We start from the raw sequence: 23397 nt of genomic DNA, 5'->3' as shown, positions 1-23397 counted from the left end.
AGAAGGAAGGCCTTTAATTGCTGTTGTGATGAATTTCCAATTACGTCTCGGCTACTTAACCCAGAGATTCCAAAGCCAGCTAAGACTTCAAATCACAAAAGGGCGATTCTCCAATGGTCAGTCATCAAAGCCACATTCAACAGATTGCCTCCAGTGTGCTGCTCAGTGTTGCAGTGCTGTAATCAAACAAGAAAATCTTCTAATATGCTGTCAACTTGCTGGAAAAATAATTCAAAAAAAAAAAAGACAACATTTTGAAAACAGAGGGATCAATGATGTGGAGGCGTATGGAAATCTTCTGTGAAGAGTCCAGTCCCAAAATGGGTCCAAAAGTCTACAACACGGCGTATTCCCAGGTGGTCACCCAGCCAGGTACTGACGCCGCCCAACAGGACTTGACTTCGGTGATCGGACGAGAACCGATACGTTCCCTGTGGTGTGGTCGTAGACGAAAGAAACAACTCAAACCTTGCCCAATTGCTTGGACTCTCTTTTAAGTCTCTTAGAAGGAAGGCCTTTAATTGCTGTTGTGATGAATTTCCAATTACGTCTCGGCTACTTAACCCAGAGATTCCAAAGCCAGCTAAGACTTCAAATCACAAAAGGGCGATTCTCCAATGGTCAGTCATCAAAGCCACATTCAAGAGATTGCCTCCAGTGTGCTGCTCAGTGTTGCAGTGCTGTAATCAAACAAGAAAATCTTCTAATATGCTGTCAACTTGCTGGAAAAATAATTCAAAAAAAAAAAAGACAACATTTTGAAAACAGAGGGATCAATGATGTGGAGGCGTATGGAAATCTTCTCTGAAGAGTCCAGTCCCAAAATGGGTCCAAAAGTCTACAACACGGCGTATTCCCAGGTGGTCACCCAGCCAGGTACTGACGCCGCCCAACAGGACTTGACTTCGGTGATCGGACGAGAACCGGTACGTTCCCTGTGGTGTGGTCGTAGACGAAAGAAACAACTCAAACCTTGCCCAATTGCTTGGACTCTCTTTTAAGTCTCTTAGAAGGAAGGCCTTTAATTGCTGTTGTGATGAATTTCCAATTACGTCTCGGCTACTTAACCCAGAGATTCCAAAGCCAGCTAAGACTTCAAATCACAAAAGGGCGATTCTCCAATGGTCAGTCATCAAAGCCACATTCAAGAGATTGCCTCCAGTGTGCTGCTCAGTGTTGCAGTGCTGTAATCAAACAAGAAAATCTTCTAATATGCTGTCAACTTGCTGGAAAAATAATTCAAAAAAAAAAAGACAACATTTTGAAAACAGAGGGATCAATGATGTGGAGGCGTATGGAAATCTTCTCTGAAGAGTCCAGTCCCAAAATGGGTCCAAAAGTCTACAACACGGCGTATTCCCAGGTGGTCACCCAGCCAGGTACTGACGCCGCCCAACAGGACTTGACTTCGGTGATCGGACGAGAACCGGTACGTTCCCTGTGGTGTGGTCGTAGACGAAAGAAACAACTCAAACCTTGCCCAATTGCTTGGACTCTCTTTTAAGTCTCTTAGAAGGAAGGCCTTTAATTGCTGTTGTGATGAATTTCCAATTACGTCTCGGCTACTTAACCCAGAGATTCCAAAGCCAGCTAAGACTTCAAATCACAAAAGGGCGATTCTCCAATGGTCAGTCATCAAAGCCACATTCAAGAGATTGCCTCCAGTGTGCTGCTCAGTGTTGCAGTGCTGTAATCAAACAAGAAAATCTTCTAATATGCTGTCAACTTGCTGGAAAAATAATTCAAAAAAAAAAAGACAACATTTTGAAAACAGAGGGATCAATGATGTGGAGGCGTATGGAAATCTTCTCTGAAGAGTCCAGTCCCAAAATGGGTCCAAAAGTCTACAACACGGCGTATTCCCAGGTGGTCACCCAGCCAGGTACTGACGCCGCCCAACAGGACTTGACTTCGGTGATCGGACGAGAACCGGTACGTTCCCTGTGGTGTGGTCGTAGACGAAAGAAACAACTCAAACCTTGCCCAATTGCTTGGACTCTCTTTTAAGTCTCTTAGAAGGAAGGCCTTTAATTGCTGTTGTGATGAATTTCCAATTACGTCTCGGCTACTTAACCCAGAGATTCCAAAGCCAGCTAAGACTTCAAATCACAAAAGGGCGATTCTCCAATGGTCAGTCATCAAAGCCACATTCAACAGATTGCCTCCAGTGTGCTGCTCAGTGTTGCAGTGCTGTAATCAAACAAGAAAATCTTCTAATATGCTGTCAACTTGCTGGAAAAATAATTCAAAAAAAAAAAAGACAACATTTTGAAAACAGAGGGATCAATGATGTGGAGGCGTATGGAAATCTTCTCTGAAGAGTCCAGTCCCAAAATGGGTCCAAAAGTCTACAACACGGCGTATTCCCAGGTGGTCACCCAGCCAGGTACTGACGCCGCCCAACAGGACTTGACTTCGGTGATCGGACGAGAACCGGTACGTTCCCTGTGGTGTGGTCGTAGACGAAAGAAACAACTCAAACCTTGCCCAATTGCTTGGACTCTCTTTTAAGTCTCTTAGAAGGAAGGCCTTTAATTGCTGTTGTGATGAATTTCCAATTACGTCTCGGCTACTTAACCCAGAGATTCCAAAGCCAGCTAAGACTTCAAATCACAAAAGGGCGATTCTCCAATGGTCAGTCATCAAAGCCACATTCAACAGATTGCCTCCAGTGTGCTGCTCAGTGTTGCAGTGCTGTAATCAAACAAGAAAATCTTCTAATATGCTGTCAACTTGCTGGAAAAATAATTCAAAAAAAAAAAGACAACATTTTGAAAACAGAGGGATCAATGATGTGGAGGCGTATGGAAATCTTCTCTGAAGAGTCCAGTCCCAAAATGGGTCCAAAAGTCTACAACACGGCGTATTCCCAGGTGGTCACCCAGCCAGGTACTGACGCCGCCCAACAGGACTTGACTTCGGTGATCGGACGAGAACCGATACGTTCCCTGTGGTGTGGTCGTAGACGAAAGAAACAACTCAAACCTTGCCCAATTGCTTGGACTCTCTTTTAAGTCTCTTAGAAGGAAGGCCTTTAATTGCTGTTGTGATGAATTTCCAATTACGTCTCGGCTACTTAACCCAGAGATTCCAAAGCCAGCTAAGACTTCAAATCACAAAAGGGCGATTCTCCAATGGTCAGTCATCAAAGCCACATTCAAGAGATTGCCTCCAGTGTGCTGCTCAGTGTTGCAGTGCTGTAATCAAACAAGAAAATCTTCTAATATGCTGTCAACTTGCTGGAAAAATAATTCAAAAAAAAAAAAGACAACATTTTGAAAACAGAGGGATCAATGATGTGGAGGCGTATGGAAATCTTCTCTGAAGAGTCCAGTCCCAAAATGGGTCCAAAAGTCTACAACACGGCGTATTCCCAGGTGGTCACCCAGCCAGGTACTGACGCCGCCCAACAGGACTTGACTTCGGTGATCGGACGAGAACCGGTACGTTCCCTGTGGTGTGGTCGTAGACGAAAGAAACAACTCAAACCTTGCCCAATTGCTTGGACTCTCTTTTAAGTCTCTTAGAAGGAAGGCCTTTAATTGCTGTTGTGATGAATTTCCAATTACGTCTCGGCTACTTAACCCAGAGATTCCAAAGCCAGCTAAGACTTCAAATCACAAAAGGGCGATTCTCCAATGGTCAGTCATCAAAGCCACATTCAAGAGATTGCCTCCAGTGTGCTGCTCAGTGTTGCAGTGCTGTAATCAAACAAGAAAATCTTCTAATATGCTGTCAACTTGCTGGAAAAATAATTCAAAAAAAAAAAGACAACATTTTGAAAACAGAGGGATCAATGATGTGGAGGCGTATGGAAATCTTCTCTGAAGAGTCCAGTCCCAAAATGGGTCCAAAAGTCTACAACACGGCGTATTCCCAGGTGGTCACCCAGCCAGGTACTGACGCCGCCCAACAGGACTTGACTTCGGTGATCGGACGAGAACCGGTACGTTCCCTGTGGTGTGGTCGTAGACGAAAGAAACAACTCAAACCTTGCCCAATTGCTTGGACTCTCTTTTAAGTCTCTTAGAAGGAAGGCCTTTAATTGCTGTTGTGATGAATTTCCAATTACGTCTCGGCTACTTAACCCAGAGATTCCAAAGCCAGCTAAGACTTCAAATCACAAAAGGGCGATTCTCCAATGGTCAGTCATCAAAGCCACATTCAACAGATTGCCTCCAGTGTGCTGCTCAGTGTTGCAGTGCTGTAATCAAACAAGAAAATCTTCTAATATGCTGTCAACTTGCTGGAAAAATAATTCAAAAAAAAAAAGACAACATTTTGAAAACAGAGGGATCAATGATGTGGAGGCGTATGGAAATCTTCTCTGAAGAGTCCAGTCCCAAAATGGGTCCAAAAGTCTACAACACGGCGTATTCCCAGGTGGTCACCCAGCCAGGTACTGACGCCGCCCAACAGGACTTGACTTCGGTGATCGGACGAGAACCGGTACGTTCCCTGTGGTGTGGTCGTAGACGAAAGAAACAACTCAAACCTTGCCCAATTGCTTGGACTCTCTTTTAAGTCTCTTAGAAGGAAGGCCTTTAATTGCTGTTGTGATGAATTTCCAATTACGTCTCGGCTACTTAACCCAGAGATTCCAAAGCCAGCTAAGACTTCAAATCACAAAAGGGCGATTCTCCAATGGTCAGTCATCAAAGCCACATTCAAGAGATTGCCTCCAGTGTGCTGCTCAGTGTTGCAGTGCTGTAATCAAACAAGAAAATCTTCTAATATGCTGTCAACTTGCTGGAAAAATAATTCAAAAAAAAAAAGACAACATTTTGAAAACAGAGGGATCAATGATGTGGAGGCGTATGGAAATCTTCTCTGAAGAGTCCAGTCCCAAAATGGGTCCAAAAGTCTACAACACGGCGTATTCCCAGGTGGTCACCCAGCCAGGTACTGACGCCGCCCAACAGGACTTGACTTCGGTGATCGGACGAGAACCGGTACGTTCCCTGTGGTGTGGTCGTAGACGAAAGAAACAACTCAAACCTTGCCCAATTGCTTGGACTCTCTTTTAAGTCTCTTAGAAGGAAGGCCTTTAATTGCTGTTGTGATGAATTTCCAATTACGTCTCGGCTACTTAACCCAGAGATTCCAAAGCCAGCTAAGACTTCAAATCACAAAAGGGCGATTCTCCAATGGTCAGTCATCAAAGCCACATTCAAGAGATTGCCTCCAGTGTGCTGCTCAGTGTTGCAGTGCTGTAATCAAACAAGAAAATCTTCTAATATGCTGTCAACTTGCTGGAAAAATAATTCAAAAAAAAAAAGACAACATTTTGAAAACAGAGGGATCAATGATGTGGAGGCGTATGGAAATCTTCTCTGAAGAGTCCAGTCCCAAAATGGGTCCAAAAGTCTACAACACGGCGTATTCCCAGGTGGTCACCCAGCCAGGTACTGACGCCGCCCAACAGGACTTGACTTCGGTGATCGGACGAGAACCGGTACGTTCCCTGTGGTGTGGTCGTAGACGAAAGAAACAACTCAAACCTTGCCCAATTGCTTGGACTCTCTTTTAAGTCTCTTAGAAGGAAGGCCTTTAATTGCTGTTGTGATGAATTTCCAATTACGTCTCGGCTACTTAACCCAGAGATTCCAAAGCCAGCTAAGACTTCAAATCACAAAAGGGCGATTCTCCAATGGTCAGTCATCAAAGCCACATTCAAGAGATTGCCTCCAGTGTGCTGCTCAGTGTTGCAGTGCTGTAATCAAACAAGAAAATCTTCTAATATGCTGTCAACTTGCTGGAAAAATAATTCAAAAAAAAAAAGACAACATTTTGAAAACAGAGGGATCAATGATGTGGAGGCGTATGGAAATCTTCTCTGAAGAGTCCAGTCCCAAAATGGGTCCAAAAGTCTACAACACGGCGTATTCCCAGGTGGTCACCCAGCCAGGTACTGACGCCGCCCAACAGGACTTGACTTCGGTGATCGGACGAGAACCGGTACGTTCCCTGTGGTGTGGTCGTAGACGAAAGAAACAACTCAAACCTTGCCCAATTGCTTGGACTCTCTTTTAAGTCTCTTAGAAGGAAGGCCTTTAATTGCTGTTGTGATGAATTTCCAATTACGTCTCGGCTACTTAACCCAGAGATTCCAAAGCCAGCTAAGACTTCAAATCACAAAAGGGCGATTCTCCAATGGTCAGTCATCAAAGCCACATTCAAGAGATTGCCTCCAGTGTACTGCTCAGTGTTGCAGTGCTGTAATCAAACAAGAAAATCTTCTAATATGCTGTCAACTTGCTGGAAAAATAATTCAAAAAAAAAAAAGACAACATTTTGAAAACAGAGGGATCAATGATGTGGAGGCGTATGGAAATCTTCTCTGAAGAGTCCAGTCCCAAAATGGGTCCAAAAGTCTACAACACGGCGTATTCCCAGGTGGTCACCCAGCCAGGTACTGACGCCGCCCAACAGGACTTGACTTCGGTGATCGGACGAGAACCGGTACGTTCCCTGTGGTGTGGTCGTAGACGAAAGAAACAACTCAAACCTTGCCCAATTGCTTGGACTCTCTTTTAAGTCTCTTAGAAGGAAGGCCTTTAATTGCTGTTGTGATGAATTTCCAATTACGTCTCGGCTACTTAACCCAGAGATTCCAAAGCCAGCTAAGACTTCAAATCACAAAAGGGCGATTCTCCAATGGTCAGTCATCAAAGCCACATTCAACAGATTGCCTCCAGTGTGCTGCTCAGTGTTGCAGTGCTGTAATCAAACAAGAAAATCTTCTAATATGCTGTCAACTTGCTGGAAAAATAATTCAAAAAAAAAAAAGACAACATTTTGAAAACAGAGGGATCAATGATGTGGAGGCGTATGGAAATCTTCTCTGAAGAGTCCAGTCCCAAAATGGGTCCAAAAGTCTACAACACGGCGTATTCCCAGGTGGTCACCCAGCCAGGTACTGACGCCGCCCAACAGGACTTGACTTCGGTGATCGGACGAGAACCGGTACGTTCCCTGTGGTGTGGTCGTAGACGAAAGAAACAACTCAAACCTTGCCCAATTGCTTGGACTCTCTTTTAAGTCTCTTAGAAGGAAGGCCTTTAATTGCTGTTGTGATGAATTTCCAATTACGTCTCGGCTACTTAACCCAGAGATTCCAAAGCCAGCTAAGACTTCAAATCACAAAAGGGCGATTCTCCAATGGTCAGTCATCAAAGCCACATTCAAGAGATTGCCTCCAGTGTGCTGCTCAGTGTTGCAGTGCTGTAATCAAACAAGAAAATCTTCTAATATGCTGTCAACTTGCTGGAAAAATAATTCAAAAAAAAAAAAGACAACATTTTGAAAACAGAGGGATCAATGATGTGGAGGCGTATGGAAATCTTCTCTGAAGAGTCCAGTCCCAAAATGGGTCCAAAAGTCTACAACACGGCGTATTCCCAGGTGGTCACCCAGCCAGGTACTGACGCCGCCCAACAGGACTTGACTTCGGTGATCGGACGAGAACCGGTACGTTCCCTGTGGTGTGGTCGTAGACGAAAGAAACAACTCAAACCTTGCCCAATTGCTTGGACTCTCTTTTAAGTCTCTTAGAAGGAAGGCCTTTAATTGCTGTTGTGATGAATTTCCAATTACGTCTCGGCTACTTAACCCAGAGATTCCAAAGCCAGCTAAGACTTCAAATCACAAAAGGGCGATTCTCCAATGGTCAGTCATCAAAGCCACATTCAAGAGATTGCCTCCAGTGTGCTGCTCAGTGTTGCAGTGCTGTAATCAAACAAGAAAATCTTCTAATATGCTGTCAACTTGCTGGAAAAATAATTCAAAAAAAAAAAGACAACATTTTGAAAACAGAGGGATCAATGATGTGGAGGCGTATGGAAATCTTCTCTGAAGAGTCCAGTCCCAAAATGGGTCCAAAAGTCTACAACACGGCGTATTCCCAGGTGGTCACCCAGCCAGGTACTGACGCCGCCCAACAGGACTTGACTTCGGTGATCGGACGAGAACCGGTACGTTCCCTGTGGTGTGGTCGTAGACGAAAGAAACAACTCAAACCTTGCCCAATTGCTTGGACTCTCTTTTAAGTCTCTTAGAAGGAAGGCCTTTAATTGCTGTTGTGATGAATTTCCAATTACGTCTCGGCTACTTAACCCAGAGATTCCAAAGCCAGCTAAGACTTCAAATCACAAAAGGGCGATTCTCCAATGGTCAGTCATCAAAGCCACATTCAAGAGATTGCCTCCAGTGTGCTGCTCAGTGTTGCAGTGCTGTAATCAAACAAGAAAATCTTCTAATATGCTGTCAACTTGCTGGAAAAATAATTCAAAAAAAAAAAGACAACATTTTGAAAACAGAGGGATCAATGATGTGGAGGCGTATGGAAATCTTCTCTGAAGAGTCCAGTCCCAAAATGGGTCCAAAAGTCTACAACACGGCGTATTCCCAGGTGGTCACCCAGCCAGGTACTGACGCCGCCCAACAGGACTTGACTTCGGTGATCGGACGAGAACCGGTACGTTCCCTGTGGTGTGGTCGTAGACGAAAGAAACAACTCAAACCTTGCCCAATTGCTTGGACTCTCTTTTAAGTCTCTTAGAAGGAAGGCCTTTAATTGCTGTTGTGATGAATTTCCAATTACGTCTCGGCTACTTAACCCAGAGATTCCAAAGCCAGCTAAGACTTCAAATCACAAAAGGGCGATTCTCCAATGGTCAGTCATCAAAGCCACATTCAAGAGATTGCCTCCAGTGTGCTGCTCAGTGTTGCAGTGCTGTAATCAAACAAGAAAATCTTCTAATATGCTGTCAACTTGCTGGAAAAATAATTCAAAAAAAAAAAGACAACATTTTGAAAACAGAGGGATCAATGATGTGGAGGCGTATGGAAATCTTCTCTGAAGAGTCCAGTCCCAAAATGGGTCCAAAAGTCTACAACACGGCGTATTCCCAGGTGGTCACCCAGCCAGGTACTGACGCCGCCCAACAGGACTTGACTTCGGTGATCGGACGAGAACCGGTACGTTCCCTGTGGTGTGGTCGTAGACGAAAGAAACAACTCAAACCTTGCCCAATTGCTTGGACTCTCTTTTAAGTCTCTTAGAAGGAAGGCCTTTAATTGCTGTTGTGATGAATTTCCAATTACGTCTCGGCTACTTAACCCAGAGATTCCAAAGCCAGCTAAGACTTCAAATCACAAAAGGGCGATTCTCCAATGGTCAGTCATCAAAGCCACATTCAAGAGATTGCCTCCAGTGTGCTGCTCAGTGTTGCAGTGCTGTAATCAAACAAGAAAATCTTCTAATATGCTGTCAACTTGCTGGAAAAATAATTCAAAAAAAAAAAAGACAACATTTTGAAAACAGAGGGATCAATGATGTGGAGGCGTATGGAAATCTTCTCTGAAGAGTCCAGTCCCAAAATGGGTCCAAAAGTCTACAACACGGCGTATTCCCAGGTGGTCACCCAGCCAGGTACTGACGCCGCCCAACAGGACTTGACTTCGGTGATCGGACGAGAACCGGTACGTTCCCTGTGGTGTGGTCGTAGACGAAAGAAACAACTCAAACCTTGCCCAATTGCTTGGACTCTCTTTTAAGTCTCTTAGAAGGAAGGCCTTTAATTGCTGTTGTGATGAATTTCCAATTACGTCTCGGCTACTTAACCCAGAGATTCCAAAGCCAGCTAAGACTTCAAATCACAAAAGGGCGATTCTCCAATGGTCAGTCATCAAAGCCACATTCAAGAGATTGCCTCCAGTGTGCTGCTCAGTGTTGCAGTGCTGTAATCAAACAAGAAAATCTTCTAATATGCTGTCAACTTGCTGGAAAAATAATTCAAAAAAAAAAAAGACAACATTTTGAAAACAGAGGGATCAATGATGTGGAGGCGTATGGAAATCTTCTCTGAAGAGTCCAGTCCCAAAATGGGTCCAAAAGTCTACAACACGGCGTATTCCCAGGTGGTCACCCAGCCAGGTACTGACGCCGCCCAACAGGACTTGACTTCGGTGATCGGACGAGAACCGGTACGTTCCCTGTGGTGTGGTCGTAGACGAAAGAAACAACTCAAACCTTGCCCAATTGCTTGGACTCTCTTTTAAGTCTCTTAGAAGGAAGGCCTTTAATTGCTGTTGTGATGAATTTCCAATTACGTCTCGGCTACTTAACCCAGAGATTCCAAAGCCAGCTAAGACTTCAAATCACAAAAGGGCGATTCTCCAATGGTCAGTCATCAAAGCCACATTCAAGAGATTGCCTCCAGTGTGCTGCTCAGTGTTGCAGTGCTGTAATCAAACAAGAAAATCTTCTAATATGCTGTCAACTTGCTGGAAAAATAATTCAAAAAAAAAAAAGACAACATTTTGAAAACAGAGGGATCAATGATGTGGAGGCGTATGGAAATCTTCTCTGAAGAGTCCAGTCCCAAAATGGGTCCAAAAGTCTACAACACGGCGTATTCCCAGGTGGTCACCCAGCCAGGTACTGACGCCGCCCAACAGGACTTGACTTCGGTGATCGGACGAGAACCGGTACGTTCCCTGTGGTGTGGTCGTAGACGAAAGAAACAACTCAAACCTTGCCCAATTGCTTGGACTCTCTTTTAAGTCTCTTAGAAGGAAGGCCTTTAATTGCTGTTGTGATGAATTTCCAATTACGTCTCGGCTACTTAACCCAGAGATTCCAAAGCCAGCTAAGACTTCAAATCACAAAAGGGCGATTCTCCAATGGTCAGTCATCAAAGCCACATTCAAGAGATTGCCTCCAGTGTGCTGCTCAGTGTTGCAGTGCTGTAATCAAACAAGAAAATCTTCTAATATGCTGTCAACTTGCTGGAAAAATAATTCAAAAAAAAAAAGACAACATTTTGAAAACAGAGGGATCAATGATGTGGAGGCGTATGGAAATCTTCTCTGAAGAGTCCAGTCCCAAAATGGGTCCAAAAGTCTACAACACGGCGTATTCCCAGGTGGTCACCCAGCCAGGTACTGACGCCGCCCAACAGGACTTGACTTCGGTGATCGGACGAGAACCGGTACGTTCCCTGTGGTGTGGTCGTAGACGAAAGAAACAACTCAAACCTTGCCCAATTGCTTGGACTCTCTTTTAAGTCTCTTAGAAGGAAGGCCTTTAATTGCTGTTGTGATGAATTTCCAATTACGTCTCGGCTACTTAACCCAGAGATTCCAAAGCCAGCTAAGACTTCAAATCACAAAAGGGCGATTCTCCAATGGTCAGTCATCAAAGCCACATTCAAGAGATTGCCTCCAGTGTGCTGCTCAGTGTTGCAGTGCTGTAATCAAACAAGAAAATCTTCTAATATGCTGTCAACTTGCTGGAAAAATAATTCAAAAAAAAAAAGACAACATTTTGAAAACAGAGGGATCAATGATGTGGAGGCGTATGGAAATCTTCTCTGAAGAGTCCAGTCCCAAAATGGGTCCAAAAGTCTACAACACGGCGTATTCCCAGGTGGTCACCCAGCCAGGTACTGACGCCGCCCAACAGGACTTGACTTCGGTGATCGGACGAGAACCGGTACGTTCCCTGTGGTGTGGTCGTAGACGAAAGAAACAACTCAAACCTTGCCCAATTGCTTGGACTCTCTTTTAAGTCTCTTAGAAGGAAGGCCTTTAATTGCTGTTGTGATGAATTTCCAATTACGTCTCGGCTACTTAACCCAGAGATTCCAAAGCCAGCTAAGACTTCAAATCACAAAAGGGCGATTCTCCAATGGTCAGTCATCAAAGCCACATTCAAGAGATTGCCTCCAGTGTGCTGCTCAGTGTTGCAGTGCTGTAATCAAACAAGAAAATCTTCTAATATGCTGTCAACTTGCTGGAAAAATAATTCAAAAAAAAAAAGACAACATTTTGAAAACAGAGGGATCAATGATGTGGAGGCGTATGGAAATCTTCTCTGAAGAGTCCAGTCCCAAAATGGGTCCAAAAGTCTACAACACGGCGTATTCCCAGGTGGTCACCCAGCCAGGTACTGACGCCGCCCAACAGGACTTGACTTCGGTGATCGGACGAGAACCGGTACGTTCCCTGTGGTGTGGTCGTAGACGAAAGAAACAACTCAAACCTTGCCCAATTGCTTGGACTCTCTTTTAAGTCTCTTAGAAGGAAGGCCTTTAATTGCTGTTGTGATGAATTTCCAATTACGTCTCGGCTACTTAACCCAGAGATTCCAAAGCCAGCTAAGACTTCAAATCACAAAAGGGCGATTCTCCAATGGTCAGTCATCAAAGCCACATTCAAGAGATTGCCTCCAGTGTGCTGCTCAGTGTTGCAGTGCTGTAATCAAACAAGAAAATCTTCTAATATGCTGTCAACTTGCTGGAAAAATAATTCAAAAAAAAAAAGACAACATTTTGAAAACAGAGGGATCAATGATGTGGAGGCGTATGGAAATCTTCTCTGAAGAGTCCAGTCCCAAAATGGGTCCAAAAGTCTACAACACGGCGTATTCCCAGGTGGTCACCCAGCCAGGTACTGACGCCGCCCAACAGGACTTGACTTCGGTGATCGGACGAGAACCGGTACGTTCCCTGTGGTGTGGTCGTAGACGAAAGAAACAACTCAAACCTTGCCCAATTGCTTGGACTCTCTTTTAAGTCTCTTAGAAGGAAGGCCTTTAATTGCTGTTGTGATGAATTTCCAATTACGTCTCGGCTACTTAACCCAGAGATTCCAAAGCCAGCTAAGACTTCAAATCACAAAAGGGCGATTCTCCAATGGTCAGTCATCAAAGCCACATTCAAGAGATTGCCTCCAGTGTGCTGCTCAGTGTTGCAGTGCTGTAATCAAACAAGAAAATCTTCTAATATGCTGTCAACTTGCTGGAAAAATAATTCAAAAAAAAAAAGACAACATTTTGAAAACAGAGGGATCAATGATGTGGAGGCGTATGGAAATCTTCTCTGAAGAGTCCAGTCCCAAAATGGGTCCAAAAGTCTACAACACGGCGTATTCCCAGGTGGTCACCCAGCCAGGTACTGACGCCGCCCAACAGGACTTGACTTCGGTGATCGGACGAGAACCGGTACGTTCCCTGTGGTGTGGTCGTAGACGAAAGAAACAACTCAAACCTTGCCCAATTGCTTGGACTCTCTTTTAAGTCTCTTAGAAGGAAGGCCTTTAATTGCTGTTGTGATGAATTTCCAATTACGTCTCGGCTACTTAACCCAGAGATTCCAAAGCCAGCTAAGACTTCAAATCACAAAAGGGCGATTCTCCAATGGTCAGTCATCAAAGCCACATTCAAGAGATTGCCTCCAGTGTGCTGCTCAGTGTTGCAGTGCTGTAATCAAACAAGAAAATCTTCTAATATGCTGTCAACTTGCTGGAAAAATAATTCAAAAAAAAAAAAGACAACATTTTGAAAACAGAGGGATCAATGATGTGGAGGCGTATGGAAATCTTCTCTGAAGAGTCCAGTCCCAAAATGGGTCCAAAAGTCTACAACACGGCGTATTCCCAGGTGGTCACCCAGCCAGGTACTGACGCCGCCCAACAGGACTTGACTTCGGTGATCGGACGAGAACCGGTACGTTCCCTGTGGTGTGGTCGTAGACGAAAGAAACAACTCAAACCTTGCCCAATTGCTTGGACTCTCTTTTAAGTCTCTTAGAAGGAAGGCCTTTAATTGCTGTTGTGATGAATTTCCAATTACGTCTCGGCTACTTAACCCAGAGATTCCAAAGCCAGCTAAGACTTCAAATCACAAAAGGGCGATTCTCCAATGGTCAGTCATCAAAGCCACATTCAAGAGATTGCCTCCAGTGTGCTGCTCAGTGTTGCAGTGCTGTAATCAAACAAGAAAATCTTCTAATATGCTGTCAACTTGCTGGAAAAATAATTCAAAAAAAAAAAAGACAACATTTTGAAAACAGAGGGATCAATGATGTGGAGGCGTATGGAAATCTTCTCTGAAGAGTCCAGTCCCAAAATGGGTCCAAAAGTCTACAACACGGCGTATTCCCAGGTGGTCACCCAGCCAGGTACTGACGCCGCCCAACAGGACTTGACTTCGGTGATCGGACGAGAACCGGTACGTTCCCTGTGGTGTGGTCGTAGACGAAAGAAACAACTCAAACCTTGCCCAATTGCTTGGACTCTCTTTTAAGTCTCTTAGAAGGAAGGCCTTTAATTGCTGTTGTGATGAATTTCCAATTACGTCTCGGCTACTTAACCCAGAGATTCCAAAGCCAGCTAAGACTTCAAATCACAAAAGGGCGATTCTCCAATGGTCAGTCATCAAAGCCACATTCAAGAGATTGCCTCCAGTGTGCTGCTCAGTGTTGCAGTGCTGTAATCAAACAAGAAAATCTTCTAATATGCTGTCAACTTGCTGGAAAAATAATTCAAAAAAAAAAAAAGACAACATTTTGAAAACAGAGGGATCAATGATGTGGAGGCGTATGGAAATCTTCTCTGAAGAGTCCAGTCCCAAAATGGGTCCAAAAGTCTACAACACGGCGTATTCCCAGGTGGTCACCCAGCCAGGTACTGACGCCGCCCAACAGGACTTGACTTCGGTGATCGGACGAGAACCGGTACGTTCCCTGTGGTGTGGTCGTAGACGAAAGAAACAACTCAAACCTTGCCCAATTGCTTGGACTCTCTTTTAAGTCTCTTAGAAGGAAGGCCTTTAATTGCTGTTGTGATGAATTTCCAATTACGTCTCGGCTACTTAACCCAGAGATTCCAAAGCCAGCTAAGACTTCAAATCACAAAAGGGCGATTCTCCAATGGTCAGTCATCAAAGCCACATTCAAGAGATTGCCTCCAGTGTGCTGCTCAGTGTTGCAGTGCTGTAATCAAACAAGAAAATCTTCTAATATGCTGTCAACTTGCTGGAAAAATAATTCAAAAAAAAAAAAGACAACATTTTGAAAACAGAGGGATCAATGATGTGGAGGCGTATGGAAATCTTCTCTGAAGAGTCCAGTCCCAAAATGGGTCCAAAAGTCTACAACACGGCGTATTCCCAGGTGGTCACCCAGCCAGGTACTGACGCCGCCCAACAGGACTTGACTTCGGTGATCGGACGAGAACCGGTACGTTCCCTGTGGTGTGGTCGTAGACGAAAGAAACAACTCAAACCTTGCCCAATTGCTTGGACTCTCTTTTAAGTCTCTTAGAAGGAAGGCCTTTAATTGCTGTTGTGATGAATTTCCAATTACGTCTCGGCTACTTAACCCAGAGATTCCAAAGCCAGCTAAGACTTCAAATCACAAAAGGGCGATTCTCCAATGGTCAGTCATCAAAGCCACATTCAAGAGATTGCCTCCAGTGTGCTGCTCAGTGTTGCAGTGCTGTAATCAAACAAGAAAATCTTCTAATATGCTGTCAACTTGCTGGAAAAATAATTCAAAAAAAAAAAAAGACAACATTTTGAAAACAGAGGGATCAATGATGTGGAGGCGTATGGAAATCTTCTCTGAAGAGTCCAGTCCCAAAATGGGTCCAAAAGTCTACAACACGGCGTATTCCCAGGTGGTCACCCAGCCAGGTACTGACGCCGCCCAACAGGACTTGACTTCGGTGATCGGACGAGAACCGGTACGTTCCCTGTGGTGTGGTCGTAGACGAAAGAAACAACTCAAACCTTGCCCAATTGCTTGGACTCTCTTTTAAGTCTCTTAGAAGGAAGGCCTTTAATTGCTGTTGTGATGAATTTCCAATTACGTCTCGGCTACTTAACCCAGAGATTCCAAAGCCAGCTAAGACTTCAAATCACAAAAGGGCGATTCTCCAATGGTCAGTCATCAAAGCCACATTCAAGAGATTGCCTCCAGTGTGCTGCTCAGTGTTGCAGTGCTGTAATCAAACAAGAAAATCTTCTAATATGCTGTCAACTTGCTGGAAAAATAATTCAAAAAAAAAAAGACAACATTTTGAAAACAGAGGGATCAATGATGTGGAGGCGTATGGAAATCTTCTCTGAAGAGTCCAGTCCCAAAATGGGTCCAAAAGTCTACAACACGGCGTATTCCCAGGTGGTCACCCAGCCAGGTACTGACGCCGCCCAACAGGACTTGACTTCGGTGATCGGACGAGAACCGGTACGTTCCCTGTGGTGTGGTCGTAGACGAAAGAAACAACTCAAACCTTGCCCAATTGCTTGGACTCTCTTTTAAGTCTCTTAGAAGGAAGGCCTTTAATTGCTGTTGTGATGAATTTCCAATTACGTCTCGGCTACTTAACCCAGAGATTCCAAAGCCAGCTAAGACTTCAAATCACAAAAGGGCGATTCTCCAATGGTCAGTCATCAAAGCCACATTCAAGAGATTGCCTCCAGTGTGCTGCTCAGTGTTGCAGTGCTGTAATCAAACAAGAAAATCTTCTAATATGCTGTCAACTTGCTGGAAAAATAATTCAAAAAAAAAAAAGACAACATTTTGAAAACAGAGGGATCAATGATGTGGAGGCGTATGGAAATCTTCTCTGAAGAGTCCAGTCCCAAAATGGGTCCAAAAGTCTACAACACGGCGTATTCCCAGGTGGTCACCCAGCCAGGTACTGACGCCGCCCAACAGGACTTGACTTCGGTGATCGGACGAGAACCGGTACGTTCCCTGTGGTGTGGTCGTAGACGAAAGAAACAACTCAAACCTTGCCCAATTGCTTGGACTCTCTTTTAAGTCTCTTAGAAGGAAGGCCTTTAATTGCTGTTGTGATGAATTTCCAATTACGTCTCGGCTACTTAACCCAGAGATTCCAAAGCCAGCTAAGACTTCAAATCACAAAAGGGCGATTCTCCAATGGTCAGTCATCAAAGCCACATTCAAGAGATTGCCTCCAGTGTGCTGCTCAGTGTTGCAGTGCTGTAATCAAACAAGAAAATCTTCTAATATGCTGTCAACTTGCTGGAAAAATAATTCAAAAAAAAAAAAGACAACATTTTGAAAACAGAGGGATCAATGATGTGGAGGCGTATGGAAATCTTCTCTGAAGAGTCCAGTCCCAAAATGGGTCCAAAAGTCTACAACACGGCGTATTCCCAGGTGGTCACCCAGCCAGGTACTGACGCCGCCCAACAGGACTTGACTTCGGTGATCGGACGAGAACCGGTACGTTCCCTGTGGTGTGGTCGTAGACGAAAGAAACAACTCACACCTTGCCCAATTGCTTGGACTCTCTTTTAAGTCTCTTAGAAGGAAGGCCTTTAATTGCTGTTGTGATGAATTTCCAATTACGTCTCGGCTACTTAACCCAGAGATTCCAAAGCCAGCTAAGACTTCAAATCACAAAAGGGCGATTCTCCAATGGTCAGTCATCAAAGCCACATTCAAGAGATTGCCTCCAGTGTGCTGCTCAGTGTTGCAGTGCTGTAATCAAACAAGAAAATCTTCTAATATGCTGTCAACTTGCTGGAAAAATAATTCAAAAAAAAAAAGACAACATTTTGAAAACAGAGGGATCAATGATGTGGAGGCGTATGGAAATCTTCTCTGAAGAGTCCAGTCCCAAAATGGGTCCAAAAGTCTACAACACGGCGTATTCCCAGGTGGTCACCCAGCCAGGTACTGACGCCGCCCAACAGGACTTGACTTCGGTGATCGGACGAGAACCGGTACGTTCCCTGTGGTGTGGTCGTAGACGAAAGAAACAACTCAAACCTTGCCCAATTGCTTGGACTCTCTTTTAAGTCTCTTAGAAGGAAGGCCTTTAATTGCTGTTGTGATGAATTTCCAATTACGTCTCGGCTACTTAACCCAGAGATTCCAAAGCCAGCTAAGACTTCAAATCACAAAAGGGCGATTCTCCAATGGTCAGTCATCAAAGCCACATTCAAGAGATTGCCTCCAGTGTGCTGCTCAGTGTTGCAGTGCTGTAATCAAACAAGAAAATCTTCTAATATGCTGTCAACTTGCTGGAAAAATAATTCAAAAAAAAAAAGACAACATTTTGAAAACAGAGGGATCAATGATGTGGAGGCGTATGGAAATCTTCTCTGAAGAGTCTAGTCCCAAAATGGGTCCAAAAGTCTACAACACGGCGTATTCCCAGGTGGTCACCCAGCCAGGTACTGACGCCGCCCAACAGGACTTGACTTCGGTGATCGGACGAGAACCGGTACGTTCCCTGTGGTGTGGTCGTAGACGAAAGAAACAACTCAAACCTTGCCCAATTGCTTGGACTCTCTTTTAAGTCTCTTAGAAGGAAGGCCTTTAATTGCTGTTGTGATGAATTTCCAATTACGTCTCGGCTACTTAACCCAGAGATTCCAAAGCCAGCTAAGACTTCAAATCACAAAAGGGCGATTCTCCAATGGTCAGTCATCAAAGCCACATTCAAGAGATTGCCTCCAGTGTGCTGCTCAGTGTTGCAGTGCTGTAATCAAACAAGAAAATCTTCTAATATGCTGTCAACTTGCTGGAAAAATAATTCAAAAAAAAAAAAGACAACATTTTGAAAACAGAGGGATCAATGATGTGGAGGCGTATGGAAATCTTCTCTGAAGAGTCCAGTCCCAAAATGGGTCCAAAAGTCTACAACACGGCGTATTCCCAGGTGGTCACCCAGCCAGGTACTGACGCCGCCCAACAGGACTTGACTTCGGTGATCGGACGAGAACCGGTACGTTCCCTGTGGTGTGGTCGTAGACGAAAGAAACAACTCAAACCTTGCCCAATTGCTTGGACTCTCTTTTAAGTCTCTTAGAAGGAAGGCCTTTAATTGCTGTTGTGATGAATTTCCAATTACGTCTCGGCTACTTAACCCAGAGATTCCAAAGCCAGCTAAGACTTCAAATCACAAAAGGGCGATTCTCCAATGGTCAGTCATCAAAGCCACATTCAAGAGATTGCCTCCAGTGTGCTGCTCAGTGTTGCAGTGCTGTAATCAAACAAGAAAATCTTCTAATATGCTGTCAACTTGCTGGAAAAATAATTCAAAAAAAAAAAGACAACATTTTGAAAACAGAGGGATCAATGATGTGGAGGCGTATGGAAATCTTCTCTGAAGAGTCCAGTCCCAAAATGGGTCCAAAAGTCTACAACACGGCGTATTCCCAGGTGGTCACCCAGCCAGGTACTGACGCCGCCCAACAGGACTTGACTTCGGTGATCGGACGAGAACCGGTACGTTCCCTGTGGTGTGGTCGTAGACGAAAGAAACAACTCAAACCTTGCCCAATTGCTTGGACTCTCTTTTAAGTCTCTTAGAAGGAAGGCCTTTAATTGCTGTTGTGATGAATTTCCAATTACGTCTCGGCTACTTAACCCAGAGATTCCAAAGCCAGCTAAGACTTCAAATCACAAAAGGGCGATTCTCCAATGGTCAGTCATCAAAGCCACATTCAAGAGATTGCCTCCAGTGTGCTGCTCAGTGTTGCAGTGCTGTAATCAAACAAGAAAATCTTCTAATATGCTGTCAACTTGCTGGAAAAATAATTCAAAAAAAAAAAGACAACATTTTGAAAACAGAGGGATCAATGATGTGGAGGCGTATGGAAATCTTCTCTGAAGAGTCCAGTCCCAAAATGGGTCCAAAAGTCTACAACACGGCGTATTCCCAGGTGGTCACCCAGCCAGGTACTGACGCCGCCCAACAGGACTTGACTTCGGTGATCGGACGAGAACCGGTACGTTCCCTGTGGTGTGGTCGTAGACGAAAGAAACAACTCAAACCTTGCCCAATTGCTTGGACTCTCTTTTAAGTCTCTTAGAAGGAAGGCCTTTAATTGCTGTTGTGATGAATTTCCAATTACGTCTCGGCTACTTAACCCAGAGATTCCAAAGCCAGCTAAGACTTCAAATCACAAAAGGGCGATTCTCCAATGGTCAGTCATCAAAGCCACATTCAAGAGATTGCCTCCAGTGTGCTGCTCAGTGTTGCAGTGCTGTAATCAAACAAGAAAATCTTCTAATATGCTGTCAACTTGCTGGAAAAATAATTCAAAAAAAAAAAAGACAACATTTTGAAAACAGAGGGATCAATGATGTGGAGGCGTATGGAAATCTTCTCTGAAGAGTCCAGTCCCAAAATGGGTCCAAAAGTCTACAACACGGCGTATTCCCAGGTGGTCACCCAGCCAGGTACTGACGCCGCCCAACAGGACTTGACTTCGGTGATCGGACGAGAACCGGTACGTTCCCTGTGGTGTGGTCGTAGACGAAAGAAACAACTCAAACCTTGCCCAATTGCTTGGACTCTCTTTTAAGTCTCTTAGAAGGAAGGCCTTTAATTGCTGTTGTGATGAATTTCCAATTACGTCTCGGCTACTTAACCCAGAGATTCCAAAGCCAGCTAAGACTTCAAATCACAAAAGGGCGATTCTCCAATGGTCAGTCATCAAAGCCACATTCAAGAGATTGCCTCCAGTGTGCTGCTCAGTGTTGCAGTGCTGTAATCAAACAAGAAAATCTTCTAATATGCTGTCAACTTGCTGGAAAAATAATTCAAAAAAAAAAAAGACAACATTTTGAAAACAGAGGGATCAATGATGTGGAGGCGTATGGAAATCTTCTCTGAAGAGTCCAGTCCCAAAATGGGTCCAAAAGTCTACAACACGGCGTATTCCCAGGTGGTCACCCAGCCAGGTACTGACGCCGCCCAACAGGACTTGACTTCGGTGATCGGACGAGAACCGGTACGTTCCCTGTGGTGTGGTCGTAGACGAAAGAAACAACTCAAACCTTGCCCAATTGCTTGGACTCTCTTTTAAGTCTCTTAGAAGGAAGGCCTTTAATTGCTGTTGTGATGAATTTCCAATTACGTCTCGGCTACTTAACCCAGAGATTCCAAAGCCAGCTAAGACTTCAAATCACAAAAGGGCGATTCTCCAATGGTCAGTCATCAAAGCCACATTCAAGAGATTGCCTCCAGTGTGCTGCTCAGTGTTGCAGTGCTGTAATCAAACAAGAAAATCTTCTAATATGCTGTCAACTTGCTGGAAAAATAATTCAAAAAAAAAAAGACAACATTTTGAAAACAGAGGGATCAATGATGTGGAGGCGTATGGAAATCTTCTCTGAAGAGTCCAGTCCCAAAATGGGTCCAAAAGTCTACAACACGGCGTATTCCCAGGTGGTCACCCAGCCAGGTACTGACGCCGCCCAACAGGACTTGACTTCGGTGATCGGACGAGAACCGGTACGTTCCCTGTGGTGTGGTCGTAGACGAAAGAAACAACTCAAACCTTGCCCAATTGCTTGGACTCTCTTTTAAGTCTCTTAGAAGGAAGGCCTTTAATTGCTGTTGTGATGAATTTCCAATTACGTCTCGGCTACTTAACCCAGAGATTCCAAAGCCAGCTAAGACTTCAAATCACAAAAGGGCGATTCTCCAATGGTCAGTCATCAAAGCCACATTCAAGAGATTGCCTCCAGTGTGCTGCTCAGTGTTGCAGTGCTGTAATCAAACAAGAAAATCTTCTAATATGCTGTCAACTTGCTGGAAAAATAATTCAAAAAAAAAAAAGACAACATTTTGAAAACAGAGGGATCAATGATGTGGAGGCGTATGGAAATCTTCTCTGAAGAGTCCAGTCCCAAAATGGGTCCAAAAGTCTACAACACGGCGTATTCCCAGGTGGTCACCCAGCCAGGTACTGACGCCGCCCAACAGGACTTGACTTCGGTGATCGGACGAGAACCGGTACGTTCCCTGTGGTGTGGTCGTAGACGAAAGAAACAACTCAAACCTTGCCCAATTGCTTGGACTCTCTTTTAAGTCTCTTAGAAGGAAGGCCTTTAATTGCTGTTGTGATGAATTTCCAATTACGTCTCGGCTACTTAACCCAGAGATTCCAAAGCCAGCTAAGACTTCAAATCACAAAAGGGCGATTCTCCAATGGTCAGTCATCAAAGCCACATTCAAGAGATTGCCTCCAGTGTGCTGCTCAGTGTTGCAGTGCTGTAATCAAACAAGAAAATCTTCTAATATGCTGTCAACTTGCTGGAAAAATAATTCAAAAAAAAAAAGACAACATTTTGAAAACAGAGGGATCAATGATGTGGAGGCGTATGGAAATCTTCTCTGAAGAGTCCAGTCCCAAAATGGGTCCAAAAGTCTACAACACGGCGTATTCCCAGGTGGTCACCCAGCCAGGTACTGACGCCGCCCAACAGGACTTGACTTCGGTGATCGGACGAGAACCGGTACGTTCCCTGTGGTGTGGTCGTAGACGAAAGAAACAACTCAAACCTTGCCCAATTGCTTGGACTCTCTTTTAAGTCTCTTAGAAGGAAGGCCTTTAATTGCTGTTGTGATGAATTTCCAATTACGTCTCGGCTACTTAACCCAGAGATTCCAAAGCCAGCTAAGACTTCAAATCACAAAAGGGCGATTCTCCAATGGTCAGTCATCAAAGCCACATTCAAGAGATTGCCTCCAGTGTGCTGCTCAGTGTTGCAGTGCTGTAATCAAACAAGAAAATCTTCTAATATGCTGTCAACTTGCTGGAAAAATAATTCAAAAAAAAAAAAGACAACATTTTGAAAACAGAGGGATCAATGATGTGGAGGCGTATGGAAATCTTCTCTGAAGAGTCCAGTCCCAAAATGGGTCCAAAAGTCTACAACACGGCGTATTCCCAGGTGGTCACCCAGCCAGGTACTGACGCCGCCCAACAGGACTTGACTTCGGTGATCGGACGAGAACCGGTACGTTCCCTGTGGTGTGGTCGTAGACGAAAGAAACAACTCAAACCTTGCCCAATTGCTTGGACTCTCTTTTAAGTCTCTTAGAAGGAAGGCCTTTAATTGCTGTTGTGATGAATTTCCAATTACGTCTCGGCTACTTAACCCAGAGATTCCAAAGCCAGCTAAGACTTCAAATCACAAAAGGGCGATTCTCCAATGGTCAGTCATCAAAGCCACATTCAAGAGATTGCCTCCAGTGTGCTGCTCAGTGTTGCAGTGCTGTAATCAAACAAGAAAATCTTCTAATATGCTGTCAACTTGCTGGAAAAATAATTCAAAAAAAAAAAAGACAACATTTTGAAAACAGAGGGATCAATGATGTGGAGGCGTATGGAAATCTTCTCTGAAGAGTCCAGTCCCAAAATGGGTCCAAAAGTCTACAACACGGCGTATTCCCAGGTGGTCACCCAGCCAGGTACTGACGCCGCCCAACAGGACTTGACTTCGGTGATCGGACGAGAACCGGTACGTTCCCTGTGGTGTGGTCGTAGACGAAAGAAACAACTCAAACCTTGCCCAATTGCTTGGACTCTCTTTTAAGTCTCTTAGAAGGAAGGCCTTTAATTGCTGTTGTGATGAATTTCCAATTACGTCTCGGCTACTTAACCCAGAGATTCCAAAGCCAGCTAAGACTTCAAATCACAAAAGGGCGATTCTCCAATGGTCAGTCATCAAAGCCACATTCAAGAGATTGCCTCCAGTGTGCTGCTCAGTGTTGCAGTGCTGTAATCAAACAAGAAAATCTTCTAATATGCTGTCAACTTGCTGGAAAAATAATTCA

General features: G+C 44.4%; 46 non-coding genes across 46 annotated transcripts; all 46 read right to left on the bottom strand.

The window, feature by feature from the left end:
- Positions 1-331: 331 nt before the first annotated feature.
- On the bottom strand, positions 332-450 carry LOC145461602 (5S ribosomal RNA). The gene has a single exon (XR_014040730.1). It is a non-coding gene; the product is annotated as a 5S ribosomal RNA (ribosomal RNA).
- A 385-nt stretch (positions 451-835) lies between these two features.
- On the bottom strand, positions 836-954 carry LOC145462074 (5S ribosomal RNA). The gene has a single exon (XR_014041162.1). It is a non-coding gene; the product is annotated as a 5S ribosomal RNA (ribosomal RNA).
- A 384-nt stretch (positions 955-1338) lies between these two features.
- Positions 1339-1457, bottom strand: LOC145462073 (5S ribosomal RNA). Its single transcript, XR_014041161.1, has one exon. It is a non-coding gene; the product is annotated as a 5S ribosomal RNA (ribosomal RNA).
- A 384-nt stretch (positions 1458-1841) lies between these two features.
- Positions 1842-1960, bottom strand: LOC145462071 (5S ribosomal RNA). The gene has a single exon (XR_014041160.1). It is a non-coding gene; the product is annotated as a 5S ribosomal RNA (ribosomal RNA).
- A 385-nt stretch (positions 1961-2345) lies between these two features.
- LOC145462069 (5S ribosomal RNA) lies at positions 2346-2464 on the bottom strand. Its single transcript, XR_014041158.1, has one exon. It is a non-coding gene; the product is annotated as a 5S ribosomal RNA (ribosomal RNA).
- A 384-nt stretch (positions 2465-2848) lies between these two features.
- Positions 2849-2967, bottom strand: LOC145461601 (5S ribosomal RNA). The gene has a single exon (XR_014040729.1). It is a non-coding gene; the product is annotated as a 5S ribosomal RNA (ribosomal RNA).
- Positions 2968-3352: 385 nt separating this feature from the next.
- On the bottom strand, positions 3353-3471 carry LOC145462068 (5S ribosomal RNA). The gene has a single exon (XR_014041157.1). It is a non-coding gene; the product is annotated as a 5S ribosomal RNA (ribosomal RNA).
- Positions 3472-3855: 384 nt separating this feature from the next.
- LOC145462067 (5S ribosomal RNA) lies at positions 3856-3974 on the bottom strand. Its single transcript, XR_014041156.1, has one exon. It is a non-coding gene; the product is annotated as a 5S ribosomal RNA (ribosomal RNA).
- Positions 3975-4358: 384 nt separating this feature from the next.
- LOC145462066 (5S ribosomal RNA) lies at positions 4359-4477 on the bottom strand. The gene has a single exon (XR_014041155.1). It is a non-coding gene; the product is annotated as a 5S ribosomal RNA (ribosomal RNA).
- A 384-nt stretch (positions 4478-4861) lies between these two features.
- LOC145462065 (5S ribosomal RNA) lies at positions 4862-4980 on the bottom strand. The gene has a single exon (XR_014041154.1). It is a non-coding gene; the product is annotated as a 5S ribosomal RNA (ribosomal RNA).
- A 384-nt stretch (positions 4981-5364) lies between these two features.
- LOC145462064 (5S ribosomal RNA) lies at positions 5365-5483 on the bottom strand. The gene has a single exon (XR_014041153.1). It is a non-coding gene; the product is annotated as a 5S ribosomal RNA (ribosomal RNA).
- Positions 5484-5867: 384 nt separating this feature from the next.
- Positions 5868-5986, bottom strand: LOC145462063 (5S ribosomal RNA). Its single transcript, XR_014041152.1, has one exon. It is a non-coding gene; the product is annotated as a 5S ribosomal RNA (ribosomal RNA).
- Positions 5987-6371: 385 nt separating this feature from the next.
- Positions 6372-6490, bottom strand: LOC145462062 (5S ribosomal RNA). The gene has a single exon (XR_014041151.1). It is a non-coding gene; the product is annotated as a 5S ribosomal RNA (ribosomal RNA).
- Positions 6491-6875: 385 nt separating this feature from the next.
- On the bottom strand, positions 6876-6994 carry LOC145462061 (5S ribosomal RNA). The gene has a single exon (XR_014041150.1). It is a non-coding gene; the product is annotated as a 5S ribosomal RNA (ribosomal RNA).
- Positions 6995-7379: 385 nt separating this feature from the next.
- LOC145462060 (5S ribosomal RNA) lies at positions 7380-7498 on the bottom strand. Its single transcript, XR_014041149.1, has one exon. It is a non-coding gene; the product is annotated as a 5S ribosomal RNA (ribosomal RNA).
- A 384-nt stretch (positions 7499-7882) lies between these two features.
- LOC145462058 (5S ribosomal RNA) lies at positions 7883-8001 on the bottom strand. Its single transcript, XR_014041147.1, has one exon. It is a non-coding gene; the product is annotated as a 5S ribosomal RNA (ribosomal RNA).
- A 384-nt stretch (positions 8002-8385) lies between these two features.
- On the bottom strand, positions 8386-8504 carry LOC145462057 (5S ribosomal RNA). The gene has a single exon (XR_014041146.1). It is a non-coding gene; the product is annotated as a 5S ribosomal RNA (ribosomal RNA).
- Positions 8505-8888: 384 nt separating this feature from the next.
- LOC145462055 (5S ribosomal RNA) lies at positions 8889-9007 on the bottom strand. Its single transcript, XR_014041145.1, has one exon. It is a non-coding gene; the product is annotated as a 5S ribosomal RNA (ribosomal RNA).
- Positions 9008-9392: 385 nt separating this feature from the next.
- On the bottom strand, positions 9393-9511 carry LOC145462054 (5S ribosomal RNA). The gene has a single exon (XR_014041144.1). It is a non-coding gene; the product is annotated as a 5S ribosomal RNA (ribosomal RNA).
- A 385-nt stretch (positions 9512-9896) lies between these two features.
- On the bottom strand, positions 9897-10015 carry LOC145462053 (5S ribosomal RNA). Its single transcript, XR_014041143.1, has one exon. It is a non-coding gene; the product is annotated as a 5S ribosomal RNA (ribosomal RNA).
- Positions 10016-10400: 385 nt separating this feature from the next.
- Positions 10401-10519, bottom strand: LOC145462052 (5S ribosomal RNA). The gene has a single exon (XR_014041142.1). It is a non-coding gene; the product is annotated as a 5S ribosomal RNA (ribosomal RNA).
- Positions 10520-10903: 384 nt separating this feature from the next.
- Positions 10904-11022, bottom strand: LOC145462051 (5S ribosomal RNA). Its single transcript, XR_014041141.1, has one exon. It is a non-coding gene; the product is annotated as a 5S ribosomal RNA (ribosomal RNA).
- A 384-nt stretch (positions 11023-11406) lies between these two features.
- On the bottom strand, positions 11407-11525 carry LOC145462050 (5S ribosomal RNA). The gene has a single exon (XR_014041140.1). It is a non-coding gene; the product is annotated as a 5S ribosomal RNA (ribosomal RNA).
- A 384-nt stretch (positions 11526-11909) lies between these two features.
- On the bottom strand, positions 11910-12028 carry LOC145462049 (5S ribosomal RNA). The gene has a single exon (XR_014041139.1). It is a non-coding gene; the product is annotated as a 5S ribosomal RNA (ribosomal RNA).
- A 384-nt stretch (positions 12029-12412) lies between these two features.
- On the bottom strand, positions 12413-12531 carry LOC145462048 (5S ribosomal RNA). The gene has a single exon (XR_014041138.1). It is a non-coding gene; the product is annotated as a 5S ribosomal RNA (ribosomal RNA).
- A 384-nt stretch (positions 12532-12915) lies between these two features.
- Positions 12916-13034, bottom strand: LOC145462046 (5S ribosomal RNA). The gene has a single exon (XR_014041136.1). It is a non-coding gene; the product is annotated as a 5S ribosomal RNA (ribosomal RNA).
- A 385-nt stretch (positions 13035-13419) lies between these two features.
- LOC145462045 (5S ribosomal RNA) lies at positions 13420-13538 on the bottom strand. Its single transcript, XR_014041135.1, has one exon. It is a non-coding gene; the product is annotated as a 5S ribosomal RNA (ribosomal RNA).
- A 385-nt stretch (positions 13539-13923) lies between these two features.
- On the bottom strand, positions 13924-14042 carry LOC145462044 (5S ribosomal RNA). The gene has a single exon (XR_014041134.1). It is a non-coding gene; the product is annotated as a 5S ribosomal RNA (ribosomal RNA).
- A 386-nt stretch (positions 14043-14428) lies between these two features.
- LOC145462043 (5S ribosomal RNA) lies at positions 14429-14547 on the bottom strand. The gene has a single exon (XR_014041133.1). It is a non-coding gene; the product is annotated as a 5S ribosomal RNA (ribosomal RNA).
- Positions 14548-14932: 385 nt separating this feature from the next.
- On the bottom strand, positions 14933-15051 carry LOC145462042 (5S ribosomal RNA). The gene has a single exon (XR_014041132.1). It is a non-coding gene; the product is annotated as a 5S ribosomal RNA (ribosomal RNA).
- Positions 15052-15437: 386 nt separating this feature from the next.
- LOC145462041 (5S ribosomal RNA) lies at positions 15438-15556 on the bottom strand. The gene has a single exon (XR_014041131.1). It is a non-coding gene; the product is annotated as a 5S ribosomal RNA (ribosomal RNA).
- A 384-nt stretch (positions 15557-15940) lies between these two features.
- On the bottom strand, positions 15941-16059 carry LOC145462039 (5S ribosomal RNA). The gene has a single exon (XR_014041130.1). It is a non-coding gene; the product is annotated as a 5S ribosomal RNA (ribosomal RNA).
- Positions 16060-16444: 385 nt separating this feature from the next.
- On the bottom strand, positions 16445-16563 carry LOC145462038 (5S ribosomal RNA). Its single transcript, XR_014041129.1, has one exon. It is a non-coding gene; the product is annotated as a 5S ribosomal RNA (ribosomal RNA).
- A 385-nt stretch (positions 16564-16948) lies between these two features.
- On the bottom strand, positions 16949-17067 carry LOC145462037 (5S ribosomal RNA). Its single transcript, XR_014041128.1, has one exon. It is a non-coding gene; the product is annotated as a 5S ribosomal RNA (ribosomal RNA).
- A 384-nt stretch (positions 17068-17451) lies between these two features.
- Positions 17452-17570, bottom strand: LOC145462036 (5S ribosomal RNA). The gene has a single exon (XR_014041127.1). It is a non-coding gene; the product is annotated as a 5S ribosomal RNA (ribosomal RNA).
- A 384-nt stretch (positions 17571-17954) lies between these two features.
- On the bottom strand, positions 17955-18073 carry LOC145462034 (5S ribosomal RNA). The gene has a single exon (XR_014041125.1). It is a non-coding gene; the product is annotated as a 5S ribosomal RNA (ribosomal RNA).
- A 385-nt stretch (positions 18074-18458) lies between these two features.
- On the bottom strand, positions 18459-18577 carry LOC145462033 (5S ribosomal RNA). The gene has a single exon (XR_014041124.1). It is a non-coding gene; the product is annotated as a 5S ribosomal RNA (ribosomal RNA).
- Positions 18578-18961: 384 nt separating this feature from the next.
- Positions 18962-19080, bottom strand: LOC145462032 (5S ribosomal RNA). The gene has a single exon (XR_014041123.1). It is a non-coding gene; the product is annotated as a 5S ribosomal RNA (ribosomal RNA).
- A 384-nt stretch (positions 19081-19464) lies between these two features.
- Positions 19465-19583, bottom strand: LOC145462031 (5S ribosomal RNA). Its single transcript, XR_014041122.1, has one exon. It is a non-coding gene; the product is annotated as a 5S ribosomal RNA (ribosomal RNA).
- Positions 19584-19968: 385 nt separating this feature from the next.
- Positions 19969-20087, bottom strand: LOC145462030 (5S ribosomal RNA). Its single transcript, XR_014041121.1, has one exon. It is a non-coding gene; the product is annotated as a 5S ribosomal RNA (ribosomal RNA).
- Positions 20088-20472: 385 nt separating this feature from the next.
- LOC145462028 (5S ribosomal RNA) lies at positions 20473-20591 on the bottom strand. Its single transcript, XR_014041119.1, has one exon. It is a non-coding gene; the product is annotated as a 5S ribosomal RNA (ribosomal RNA).
- A 384-nt stretch (positions 20592-20975) lies between these two features.
- On the bottom strand, positions 20976-21094 carry LOC145462027 (5S ribosomal RNA). Its single transcript, XR_014041118.1, has one exon. It is a non-coding gene; the product is annotated as a 5S ribosomal RNA (ribosomal RNA).
- A 385-nt stretch (positions 21095-21479) lies between these two features.
- On the bottom strand, positions 21480-21598 carry LOC145462026 (5S ribosomal RNA). The gene has a single exon (XR_014041117.1). It is a non-coding gene; the product is annotated as a 5S ribosomal RNA (ribosomal RNA).
- Positions 21599-21982: 384 nt separating this feature from the next.
- Positions 21983-22101, bottom strand: LOC145462025 (5S ribosomal RNA). The gene has a single exon (XR_014041116.1). It is a non-coding gene; the product is annotated as a 5S ribosomal RNA (ribosomal RNA).
- A 385-nt stretch (positions 22102-22486) lies between these two features.
- LOC145462023 (5S ribosomal RNA) lies at positions 22487-22605 on the bottom strand. The gene has a single exon (XR_014041115.1). It is a non-coding gene; the product is annotated as a 5S ribosomal RNA (ribosomal RNA).
- Positions 22606-22990: 385 nt separating this feature from the next.
- On the bottom strand, positions 22991-23109 carry LOC145462021 (5S ribosomal RNA). Its single transcript, XR_014041113.1, has one exon. It is a non-coding gene; the product is annotated as a 5S ribosomal RNA (ribosomal RNA).
- Between the last annotated feature and the right edge of the window lie 288 nt (positions 23110-23397).

This window comes from Orbicella franksi, chromosome 11 (genome assembly GCF_964199315.1).
Source record: "Orbicella franksi chromosome 11, jaOrbFran1.1, whole genome shotgun sequence".
Taxonomy (NCBI): Eukaryota; Metazoa; Cnidaria; class Anthozoa; order Scleractinia; family Merulinidae; genus Orbicella; species Orbicella franksi.
The sequence above is the reverse complement of the archived record's forward strand: the minus strand, read 5'-3'. Positions and strand labels throughout refer to the sequence as shown.